General features: G+C 33.0%; 1 pseudogene; it reads right to left on the minus strand.

The window, feature by feature from the left end:
* Nucleotides 1-607: 607 nt before the first annotated feature.
* LOC105113802 (uncharacterized protein At1g18480-like) lies at nucleotides 608-8,148 on the minus strand (annotated as a pseudogene).
* Nucleotides 8,149-14,057: the final 5,909 nt, after the last annotated feature.

The following is a 14,057-nucleotide window of genomic DNA, read 5'->3' on the forward strand; positions in this document are numbered from 1 at the left end:
CTTAAAGATTTAATTGAGAGTTTAAAATCTATGAGTATTTTGGTTAAATTATCTTTTTTCTAGTAGAATTAGTAATTTATTATTTTACTGGATTTATGTAATTAATTAAATTAATTAAGATATTATTTGATATGATGACATTTACAAGAACTAATTTAAGTTAATTTTTTATTTTTTATTTATATAAAAAAATTATAAATATATCTGATTAGAAATAATTTTTAAGGTAAATAAAAATTATCTACAAAACTAAGTTAAGATCTTGATTTGATAAAAAAATAAATTTTTGCTGGATTATAATTCAAAGTCAAGATTTGTTTTTTACAAATCATGCTAAACATGGCCGTATTATCTAGAAAAATATTATATTATAAACTATGTACCTTGATGTCCTTCAAATGATATTAAAGTACTTAATCGTGTACAGGGATCGTTTGAGATCAATATTTTGCTTCATTTTGCTAACAATTGTTCCATTCCAAATTTGAAGCTCTTTTTTTCTTCATTCATCATTTTCTTCCTAGAATTTCAAATAAAGCAATAATAAAAATAAATAAAAAGATATATTGGATAATTAAAATGTATATACGGTGGCGTTTGTCTATTATCATTTTCTTGGAACTGGCATGGAAGGGAAATTATGAATATCATCATCCTCACTGGGACCTCTCGCCCATTGAGATACTTCCTTGTTCATCCTCTCGATGCCATATGCAACTGCGGAATTGCCGATGCTCCTATCAGGCATCCCAAACAAGAAAGGATAAAAACTCTTACATATGTCTTGGCTAGCATGAACATCATCACAACCAAGTCTTCCAAGTAAAGTGCTGCTATTGTTATTTCTTACCATGTCGAGGGAGAAGGCCGCCATGACAGAATTAATCTTGAGTACAACAGCATGCTGTGCCAATTCACATGCTAATGGACCACCTGGTCTCGACATGATCGATCTGGCAAATACCCGCTTTTGTCTCTGTCCTCATAGTTTAAGACTATATCATCAGCAAATGTTCCACATGCGGATAGATAAAGACTAAGGAGGGAGACTTTCTGTCGAGGAGCAGAAGGAAAACAAAGAAGTCCACTGCATCTGATAATTGAAAGGACAGAAGATTTTTGTACTTCACCAGATTCCAAGGACCCCAATGAATCTGAGACAATCTCCGATCTTCTATTCGTCTTTTACACTCTCCAATCCAACCAAGAAATGCATTTTCCCAGTCGTCCTGGTGATCTTCCAAGTACGCCAGGAAATCTGAACAATATTCATCAATGCCCATGATTCAACATATCAAAAACCTGCCTCCACACTCGTACTCTCATTATTCCCATTGACCTACCATCAAAACAATAATACAGTTAAAATATATATAAATAATAAATAATTTTTACAGGAGAATAATATCATGAAGTTTCACAAGAAATCCTTTAAAATGAATATATAGATAGAATTTGAGAATATAAATTTCTGATATTCCTCATCACTAAGGTCAGAAAGTAAACTATAAATATATTGTTTGTTAAGAGACGATTACATAAAAAGGAGAAGCCAACTGTTACGACAGCTAGTATAACCATAAACCAACTATAAACAGACTCTAGAGTTAGGCAGTTATAACAAATAGTAAAACTATTATGTAACCAAATCTTCTAGCCTTGGTTCATCATCCCTTTCAAGTGAAAGGGTATGGAAACGATGCATAGTTGTGATTTGAGGAGCAAGAACCTTGAACTTGGGAGATGATTAGTCAATAGATTTGTTGGCTGCTCTTCAGTAGGAACAAATTGTAATTGTAACTTCCCTATGAGAATTTGTTCACATAAAAAGTGAAGATCGATTTTTACATGCTTCGCTCGAGCATGAAATATAGGATTCTTCGCCATATGATAAGTACTGAAATTATCATACCAGATGAGAGGAATGGCAAGGGTAGAGACACATAATTCTTACAGCAAGGCCTGTATTCAAACAATTTTAGCTTTAGCTAAGACAGGGCCTTGATACTCAAATTCTGCACTGCTGCGAAGCATTACTTTTTGTTTAGTAGAAGACCAAGAGACTAAGTTACCCCCCAGATAAACCAGATACCCACTTACACTTCGTCGATCATTAGGTTAAGCACCCAAATCTACATTCGTGAAACCTTCTACTGTCAAATGGCTTAAAGGACTTAACAATAACCTATCATACAAAGTGCCTCTTAGATGCTGAAGAATCTTTTTCACAGAAAGCTAGTGAGCTAAGGTTAGTTGTTGCATGAATTAGCATGCCTTATTAATAGCAATAGTGATGTCAAGCCTTGTGATTGTAATATACTAAAGTGCTCCTACTATGCTGCGATATTGAGTGGTCTCTTCCATAAGATCACCATCAAACCTGGATAAATTTTGTCCAACAGCACCAAAAGTTTTAACTGGTTTGGTATCAAACATTACTGTCCTATGTAGTAGATCAGAGGCATATTTTGTTTGGCTTAAATGCATAGAGCCTTTATTGTAAGAGACCTCTATACCTAGAAAATAAGAGAGTCGCCCCAAGTCTCATAATGCAAAAACACAATCAAGTTTAGTAATGAGTGAAAAAATGTGTGTGGGTGAGCTGTTGGTGATAAGTATATCATCCACATATATAAAAACTATCAAAGTTATGGATTCACCAACATGAAAAAACATTGAATTGTCAATCCTAGAGTTGTTATATCCTTATTGTAAAGGAGTAAAGCTGAGCCTTTGAAATCAAGCTCATAAAGCTTGTTTCAACCCATATAAAGCCTTCTTCAATCTATAGACTTTGGTTAGAAATTTAAGGTCCTTGTAGCTAGGAGGTTGAGACATATAAACTTGCTCCTCTAACTCATAATTTAGGAAGGCGTTATGAACATTAAGCTGTTGAATTTCCCATTTAAAATTAAGTGTAACAATTAATATGATTCGGATGATTATAGCTTTAACAATCGGACTAAAAGTCTTAAAATAATCAAGACCAGGATTTGATGATACCCTTTAACCACAAGCCTAACTTTATACCTATCGATGCTCTCATTTAGCTTTTACTTCAACTTGTACACCCACTTACAGCCGATTATATTAACATCAAAAGGCTTAACAAGATCCCAAGTGTGGTTTCTATTAAGAGCATCTATCTCTAGATCCATAGCTTGAGTCCAGTTTAGATCTTTGAGGCTTGGCTGAAAGTGTATGGTTCTAAGATCTTCGTAACAGACAGATCAAGAATGGTTTTTTTCTTGGTTATACCATGCATCAATCTTATGGTCATGCGTTGAGCTGGAGTAAAACAAGGAGCCTGATCCTCAGGAATTGACTCGGGTAAAGAATGAGAGATAGGAGCGGTTGTAAAACTACTCAAAGAATATGAATTGTCACTTATGAAAGTGAAAGAAGGTGGTGATAAGTCATTGTTATAAGTAGAAGGTAAAGAATTTGACACGACGAAAAGATTGATGTCTTCTCCCAAGTGCAGGAGTGACAAAAAGATTGTAAAACTACTCAATTCTTTTTTATGAAACAATGTGACCAAGTACAATGCCGTTTGTTACCATAAAATGACATTTTTTCCAATTCAGCACAAGATTCTTCTCTTCACACCTGGTCAAAACCTTTTCTAAGTTAGTCAAGCAATCATCAAATGAATTGCCAAAAACAGAAAAATCATCCATGAAAATCTCAAGAAAATGTTCAACCATATCACTAAATATACTAAGCATGCATCTTTGAAATGTGGCTAGTGCATTACATAATCCAAAAGGCATCCTTCGATATGCAAAAGTACCAAATGAACATGTGAAAGTAATCTTCTCTTGATCTTCCAATGCAATTTCAATTTGGTTGTAACCCGAATAACCATCTAGGAAACAATAAAATTCATAACCTGCAACTCTTTCTATGATTTGATCCATGAAAGGTAAAGGAAAATGATCTTTTCTAGTCATTGAATTAAGTTTCCTATAGTCAATGCACATGCGCCAACCAGTAACAGTTCTAGTGGGAATTAACTCATTGTTCTCATTTGTTATCACAGTGACTCCAGACTTCTTAGGTACAACTTGGGTAGGACTTACCCATTTGCTGTCAGAAATAGGATAAATGATTTCATTATCTAGAAGCTTAATGACTTCATTTTTCACTACTTCTTTCATATTAGGATTTAGCCTTCGTTGCATTTCTCTAGAGGGTTTAGCATTTTCCTCTAAATAAATTCTGTGTGTACAAATCAAAGGACTAATTCCTTTTATATCAGCTATGGTCCATCCTAATGCTTTTTTGTGCATTTTCAGAGTTTGTAATAACTTACCTTCTTGATGTGCATTAAGTTTGGAAGAGATTATTACCGGAAAAGTTTCATTTTCTCCCAAAAATGAGTATTTGAGATTGGATGGCAACGGCTTCAAATCAGGTTTTGGTGGTTGAACACTTGAAGGTATGGACTTAATTGGTCGTGGTGGCAATTCCTCAATTTGTGGCCTCCAATTACTTGTCTTTGATTCTTCCTGAAAATAAATCATTTCCAAATCATCAGATTCATCAATCTCAATTTCATTGGAAGTGGTTGGAAATTGATCATGAATTAATTTTTCAGTAAAGTCCACTTCCTGTAAATCATTATCATCTCTAGGTTGCTTGCAAATGTTGAAAATATTCATCTCCAATGTCATGTTTCCAAATGATAGCTTCATCAGTCCATTCCTACAATTAATCAATGCATTAGAAGTTGCAAGAAATGGACGTCCTAAAATAACAGGAAATGAATTACATACTTCAACAGGTTGTGTGTCCAAGACAATAAAATCCACAGGATAAATGAATTTATCGACTTGTACTAACACATCTTCAATTATTCCTCTAGGCACTTTTATAGATCTATCGATAAAAATACACTTTTAAGTACTAATCAGAATTAGAAAGAGGTTAAATAGCTCGAGTAAGGATCTCTACTGGACTATCATTATTTAGGGAAGAAGAAGTAGCTTCAGTGAAAGGAAATTACCCGAGAAATAACATGAGGTATGACATATACTCGTAGAGTTAAAGAATCAAGACACAAATATCCTTTGTTATTGAAGTTGTACCCAAGAAAAATACATTAAATAGATTGGTAGTGTAATTTATGATTGTTGTAAGGATGAATAAATGGGTAACATAAGCAACCAAGCACTCTAACAAATTTGTAGTCAGGAATTTTATGAAAGAGAGTGTAATAAGGTGAGTCATTATTAAGTACCTTGCTTGGCATTCTGTTAATGAGAAAGCGAGCTGACTGGAAAGCATATTACTAGAATTTCATTGGTAAGGAGGCATGAGCTAACAAGGCCAATCCAGATTCCACAACATACCTATACTTCCTCTCAACTCTCCCATTTTGAGCTGAATTGTAAGGACATGAAAAATGATGCAAGATGTTAGACTATTGAAGAAAAGTCATAAAAGATCTAAACTCGCCGCCATTGTCAGACTATACATATTTTATTTTTGCATTAAATTGATTCTCTACTTGAACTTAGAATTTCTTAAAAACTGGGAGAGTTTGGTCCTTTGTTTGCAGAAGATAAAACCATATGTATTATGAGTAATCATTCAGAAATAAAGATGAAATATTTAGCACCAGATGTAGACTTGAGCAAGGCATGTCCCTAAATGTTAGTGTGAATAAGTTCCAAAGATTTAGGTAAACAGGAAGACGAAAAATGAGTAGGCAACCTGATAAGAAAAGCAAACATTATCTATATTATTTTCACAAGAAACATTACAACTTTTCATTACTTAAATTACAACGTCAATGGCAGCGTAGCCTATTCTGTGATGCCATAGCTCCATTTTATTATGAATAGGACTGAATCTATAGGAGTAAAAGGTAGAAAAATTATGAACACCAATATACGTCATTTTCTTGTTGTTATACAGTATTGGAAACATGTAAAGACCATTCTCAAGTCTACCTCGAACAAGCATCTTCTTTGTATGCAGATCCTTCAGAAGGAAACTATTAGATCCAAACTCAATTAAGGCATTATTGTCTAAATAAAATTTAGCAACACTTATCAAGTTTTCTGAGATAAATGGAACATGAAACACCTTGCTGAGTTGGAAAGAATGTGAATTAGAGACTAGATGGTGGGAACTAATGTTGAAAATAGATAGGTGCTTACCATTACCAACTGTGACCTTGTTTGTCCCTATGTAGGGTATATAATTGGTTAGATTCTTAACATTCTAAGTTAGATAATGATTTGCTCCAGAGTTAAGACATCAATTATCATCTGCAAGATTATTAGAAAAGGCAACCATAGTAAGTATAGAGTTTTGATTTCCAGCATTTAAAGAGGGAGTACCATTGTTCTAAGAGCTTTGATAGGAGATATCAAATCTGTGGTAATAAACATGAACTATATGACTAAACTTGTCATATAATTAACAATGTGGCTTCTCATAGTTGGTTGAATTATGTCTTCTATTTTGTCTATATCTACCCCCGCGACCACGACCTCTATAGGTGTAGTTGCTGGTATTTGAAGTATAGATTTGTCCTCGACTACCATTGTATTTTATTTTACTGCCTCTGTTATTAGTGGAAGAGGCATAATAGGTAGATATGGTGGAGATTTGACCATTTGAGCTTTGTTGCTCTAGATAATGCTCAAAAGCTAGAAGCATACTATGAACAGCTTCAATAGAGATCTTGTCATCTCTAATGTTGATAGTAGTAACTACTACATTATAGTTAGCTCCAAGACCTTCAAAGAGATTCATAACTTGATCTTATTCTAAGACAGGCTCTCCAATGGCTGCTAGATTATCTGCAGCTCCTTTGACCTTCATGGTGTAGTCTATCATGGACAGAGATCCTTTCTTCATAGACTGTAATTTGAGCTTTAATTATATTATTCTCGCTTTTAAGAAAGACAATTTTTCACCAATTCATTCCACATAAAGTGAGAAGTATTGTGGCCAATGATCTGTGTCATGATAACTAGTGTGAGAGATGAGTAGATCCAGTTGAGAATTATGCGATGTTTTCTCTAAGCAACAAATGCTGGATTGATTACTCCAGGACTTAGCTCTTTCTTCGGACAGATGGAGGTTCCATCTATGAACTCCTCAAAACCAGTAGCAAAAAAACATTATTAATCTAAGACCTCCACAAGATGTAATTCATTCGATCAAGTTTCACAGATAGTGTGTAGTTAAGTATCTGATAAGAAGGAATGGATGTCATTATTATGCTTTATCTAGATCCAACTGGACTAAAGGTTGAAGAAGATAGGTTAGAAGTAGAAGTCATGGCTAGATCAAAAGATAAAGAAACTCCTCTTTGATAAGGCTTTTATACCAAGATAGAACTTAAGAATATGAATCTTTGATTTTCCTTATCATTGAGGCCAGAGAGTAAACCCCCCCCCCCCACACACACACATATATATATATATATACATATATATATGTATATATATATATATATGTATATATATATATATATGTATGTATGTATGTATTGTTAAGAGATGGTACACAAAAAGAAGGGTAGTTATAACAAATAGTATAACTATTACGTAACCAACGCTTCTAGACTTGGTTTATCATATATTAAACTCAATCACATAAAACTTTGCAGGATGACAGAGAATTTTATGGATTAGACATGGTAGGTAGTCATCTTATAGGAATTTCAATAAGACTTTCATATAATGTTGTGCAATATTTAACAATTAGCTATAGCATAATGTTGATGTTGCCTCACTATCAGAGCGTATTACAAACCTAAAAAACAGCTCTACCTTAAGCTTTTTCCCGAATACCCAAAGAATGTAGCGAGGACAATATTGTTATCTCTTCCTCACCTCGATTGAGTACATCTCCGAGTTGAATCAATGCTTGTATTTTCAAATAAAATTACCTATATGAGATGAGAAACATTGAAGTTTGATGAGGATATACCGTAATCTTGGTATATCATGTATAATATCAAATTCTATAAATTGGAAACCAATAATAGTTCAAAGTTTTCTGCATATTATATGGATAAAAGACACACAGTTTCTCCGCCTGTCCAAAAAGGTTGACCATCAGAACTCAGAACGCCAGCAATCTCAAGTGCACATCTTGCTTGTCAAGATCTCCATGAAGATCCATGTCTATGAATACAAATGGAAGTAGAAAATAAAGAAAAAAGTTCAATAAATGAGATGCATAAAAGTCGAAACAATAAAACATTAGAATTAGTTAATTATATTTTTTCTCTTCAAACTCTACATGACATCTCCGTAAGTATCTTTTTGAAAAATAAAAATTTGAATTTGAATTGCACAAAGTTAACAAAAAGAAAATCTCCTTTGGATATAGAAATCAATGACAAATTATAAATATGATGAATTGAAAAAGATAAATTGAAAGAAAATCACTTGTGTCAAAGAATTATTTATATATTCTTTAACAAACTCAAATAACTCTAGTAAATTAGTGATTGAAGTGTCCTTTTGACTCGCAACATCTGCATTCGAAAAATCCCACCAAGTTCACATGTATGTGGTAGAGAAATCCTTAAAAACAACTTTATTTTAACCCATTTGAGGTCCATCTTGGCTCTAGAAAACAACAGACATATCTCTTGCTATGAGCTCAATTTGAGCTGTGCAACTTTAAATACCCATAAATTGGCTTTTAAGTTTAGAAAGCACACATGTGTTGCACTGTATGTAACGAAATCTTCTTCTCCAAATAATTTACTGGCAAAGACATAACAGCCGGGTAAAATGGCCTCATGAATGCCATGGTGGAAAAACTCTAATTAAGTTAAACATATTAAATTAAAAGAAATTATAAAACCACGTTAGTATTTTTTAAAATCACTATAAATTGAAATAATAATTTTTTTTCAATTTTCATTTTGGCTTTGGCATTTATTTTTTTCACAATTGAGCTTTTTCTATTCAAATTTGCACCCAATTATTTTTATTTTATTTTTTTGGATGAAAGGTTGAATTAAAAATTAAGGGATCAAATTGAAAATAGTAAGTAAAATAGGTGATGGCTTTGAATTTCATTTGAAAGTTTGTTTTGATCCCCATCTTTTTTGCTTTATAGGTCCCTTTAGTTTTTATAAATTTAATTTTGATACCAAAATTTATTTTTTTATTTTGAAGTTTTCATTCAAAATGTCTTTTAGTTTTTGTAAATATCTCTTAGGTATATGGATATAACTATTAAAAATATATTTATTTTTAAAATTATTTAGTCTAAATATATTTTCAAATTCGGAGTATTATAAATCTAAATCCAAGTCTATAAAATCTTTATCTTAAAAAAAAAATAATGTGATGCGAATAAAATTTACTTTTTACCATGCTTCGCGTGTTACTATTTTTACATTTCTCCTTCAAATATTTATAACAAGACAATGTCGGAACGGTCCACCTCCTGTGTATATATAAGAAAAAGAGACCACTGTTTGAAGTGCATGATGAGGTATGGGCAAACTGTTGCACAGTATGGTCCAAAAACAACAATCCAGTGAACATGGATGATGGATGAAAATCAGCGTAGCCCTTGGAATAACATTTTTCAACTTTGAGCGTTTTGGAGGTTAGAACGCCAAGTTTAGCCATTTGACCAGCTTTATCAAGCCTAACCCAACTCTACCAACCATTCTCACCTCGGTCATAGGCTCGGCCCATGCATCCATAAAAGCCTTACATGGCAGCAGAAGCTCATGAAACTAAGATATATACAAATGGTAGCCCAGACCGAGCCAATGACCCCTCTCACACCCAGATAAATAAAAACTAAAACCCCTTCTCTTGTCATCTTCCCTTTCCTTGGTGGAAACAACTCTTGTAATTGCAATATTTCGTGAATCAGTTTCCCTAAAAAGGCAAGAACTGATTAAGTTATGATCGTTAAATACCCAAAGTAGAACAAGATATCGTTGAAGAAGGATATCATTAGATGTTCGAGCTCAATGATAGCCGTATCAAATCAAGCATTCCACGTATATACCCAACTGTAGGGTCTCAATAATCTGCTGTTGAACTTCTCTTTCAACTTCTTCAACGGAGTTCGTTTGATCCCTTTTTTCTAAACTCTTTTCTGACAGAAGTTAATAGAATCTGAAAACAAAATGTAACAAAGGTGTGCAAGTGGGCATGCACATCCAGTTGTTAATCCCTGGGGATTTGTAGTGCAGCTAAATCTGCTAAGAAACAATGAAAGAGTTTTTTTTTAGTATTTTTATAATAGAATCTGAAAAGAAAATGTTACAAAGATGGACAAGTTGGCGAGCTCATTCAATAGTTAATCCCTGAGGACATGTCACTACTGAAAAGACCAGAATATCATCCAATGTTAATGGATAAAAAGAAGAGCAAGTATTGCAGTGTCTCCTTGAAACAAAGTTGGCTCTTTCACATGACCTTGCATGTGAAGATAAATATGGCTAGACGTACGATATATAGTTGTCATTATCAAGCGCAACCACTATACACACAATATGGGTAGCAACATAGCTAGGAAGGATAGCAACTCATAGGAAGGGTAGCTCCAAGCAAGGATGATGCTTAAATTGAAAAGATAGACCACAAAGAAAGTTAACATAAAAGTATTCTATCGAGGCTGCTGATATAAGGAGATGCAGTTAGCTGCCATCCCATCAAATATGGAGTGAAATCTAGAGTTTTTCCTAGATTTTTTTCTACTCTAGTACAAACTTATTTTTCAAACAAGTACATTTCAGAAAATAATTTATTTTCCTAACAATTCTAGTTTGTGAAATAAATTTGTCTATTGTGCTAACGTGGGAAAAACATGTGAAATCTACAGACATAAACATGGTAAGAAATGTAACATCACGATCGATTCAACTATGTTGCCCGACATGGATTGCACTATATCGTGGAGGAAGCATGTGGCTTTAAAGAGGGCTCACTCTTTTCCATATTTGGATCTTACTTATTAATGTATTTGTGGCTTCATACGGGAGTAAAATGTAAATACCATAACTGGCTATGTTTTGTCGTTCTCAGCTTCACGTACTGAATAGTCCAGGTATCATATGTCAGGTCACTGGAGAAAAGTTTCATTGCTGGATATTATAGAAGAGTTGATGGTTTTTATGAAGATAGCAAAGCAATTTTACTCAGATTTACTCGTTTCTTTTGATCTATATCTAAAGACAAGGAAGACCGATGTCTTGCATTATGAGGAAAACCTTAATTATATTAATGTAGTTAACAGGGTGAGTAAAAATGAAAGCACGAGAACAGGTCATCTTCGTATGAGATGTTTACAAGAGTAATGTGAAGCCGGAAAAAGGTCAGCTCATGCTCAATCTGTTATTCTCTTTTGCCTTTTTGAGAATGGTTTTTGTGTGGTAATTATAAAGAGTTATTGAATTTGATGGACCTAAGGTCCAAGACGTGCAAACCACCCACCAAAAAATAAGAAATCAGGCAGCGTTGTACCGAAAAGGCAAAAAAAAAAGGTGAAATTGGGGCCAGGAGAAGCCTGGTCCGGGTCTGGCGTTAGGACAAGTGGGAAAGCAAATGGGAAGAAATTGTCGGGCTGTGGACCCCTTTACCAAGAAATCTTATTCTTCTCTATTTCACAGAATATATATATATATATATATTATTTTATTTTTTGTCATGCGGAGATCCGTGATTTGACCATTGCTCATCCCCACTTTGAACCTTGTGGAGGCTCTCACCCACCTCCTCTAGATTTATTCCATCTCTTGGGATGGGCCTCCCTACCTAATTCTCCCTTTACTTGTCATTCACTATCACATCCTCGAAAAGAGAATTATTATATACCATATATAATCACGCCATTACCATCATGTCACTTGTATTGGACAGTCAGTACGGAATCACGCTTGGCTAAAAGTTCCTTTTTAAGCTAAGTATTGCTCCTCTTTATATATATATATATATATATATATATTGTTGTGATAGAATTTGTAGCGGAAATTGCAGTTTCTGGGGCAAATTTATATCCCAAACTAAAACTAATATAGTTGTGAAAATAATTCTCCATCTAATACATAAAAAAATGTCATGCATGTAACACATGCATAATCTATAAGTCACATATGTCCTACATGCGCCATAACTAGTCGCACATATAGTAAATGTGTAATTCATTAAAATATCACACGGTTGCCTCTCTTAACTATTTTAGCTCTTTGCCCAGCAAAAACAAAAAAACATAAAAATCAGATAATCACAAAAGCAACAAATATAGTTCAAGCCAACATAATCACCTAATTTTTTTAGCTGATAAATTTCTAATTAAAAAAACCTTAATTTCAACACCAAAATAATTCATTATAATAAATAATTTCAATTTAATTACAAGTTAGTCAAATTACATAGTTAAATATCTAACAAATTAATCTGTTTAATAAGCCTGTATCATCAGAACCACGAGCATATCTTCATTGTGCATGATAAACAACTTCATCATGCTCTATTACATTATCTAAATGCTAAGCCTCTCCAACCTTTTTAAGTGAAAAACAACATGACGAGAGGCAAATATTGAAAGCATCATGTATAGCATCGTTTATAGCATCATAATTTGTGGTCGCATTACTTTGACTCTCGTATATTAAAAAATTCACATAATACATTAAAAAAGATTAAATTATTATCTATAAGATATAAATAAAAATTTTATTACATGTTAAAAAAAAATAATTAATCCACACATACTAATTTATTATATCTTAATGCATAAGGCCATAATTATCTAAATTATGTGTCAGCTAACATAAAATGTCATATGAACGTCTCGTAGCATGCTTTCATAATAGTGTTATGAATCGTTTTGTTATGTTTATATACCTAGACATGTAGAAATTTAACTCAATAAGTCAATACCACTTTGTAAATGTGTGATCTCTCTTCACATGTCACAAATTAACATATTGTAAATGAATCATTGATCAATCATCTTTTCCTATACATTGACGATTAATAACATGCAGGTCATCAAATGTGTCAAAATCATCTAGCATGTCACAGATAAAACTCGTGAACATGGATGACATTTTATGTAAAACACCAAACCTCTTCCTAACCCAGCTAACATGTTAAATAGTTGAATCAGGCAATTTTTTATAGAAATCTTAAATTTAATAATGTGTTCATAACTATTATTATTATCTAGCTTAAGCATCTGGTTTCTCCAAACATCAGGACGATCGATGTGAAGATGCTCCCTTGAACATAACTTCATATTCACAATAAAAACTAGTAAATGTTGATCCAACCTCCATCTCAATACTTAAGCTTGAATTCTTACAATTCAAAGCCCAATTAAAGCTCATTATATGAGCAAACCCATTAGCATTTTCAAAATCATGAATAAGAGGTCTCATTGCTTGGTTTATTAATTCACCTTGCTCATCTTCTTAAACTACATCATCAACATGACAATCATTTTTCTCATCATCTGGTCTAGGTTCATAATAACAAGATGAAATTGTTACCATACTTAATCAAGAATATATATGCATTATTTCTTAACTTGATGTTAGGTTTATTGTTTCATCAACTATCCTAAATGGACCTGCCATATGTGATGATTTTGAGGTCTTTTAACTATAACTCGAGACTCGAGTTAACTATAAACTTAAAGAGTTTTCTACTTTAGGTTTTCTAATCAAGTATAACTTTAATATTTGCAACTCATTTGCTGTTATTAACCAAATCATTGTATTAAAACTCATATCACTAGTAATTGGCACACCGATATAACGATTCGGATGGCCCCCGCCCAACATCTTCCAATTAATATCAATATCAAATTCAACCAAATTTCATTCAATTCCTAAGCACACTAGATTTTTAAATTTGGCAAATGAATTGTCTAACTTCAAGCTACATGATTAGTAATTAAAAGTGTATTTTTTTCAAGGTTTTATATCAATATTTTATGCTTGAAGTATCAATAACTCCTTAACTAAAACATATTTTATAATAACAAGTTTAATAATATAAGATACATTTAGTATATGGTAAAGTTCATCTTAAATACAAGTCTAT

The sequence above is a fragment of the Populus euphratica genome, unplaced genomic scaffold, assembly GCF_000495115.2.
Source record: "Populus euphratica unplaced genomic scaffold, PopEup_1.0 scaffold457.1, whole genome shotgun sequence".
In the NCBI taxonomy this organism is placed as follows: domain Eukaryota; kingdom Viridiplantae; phylum Streptophyta; class Magnoliopsida; order Malpighiales; family Salicaceae; genus Populus; species Populus euphratica.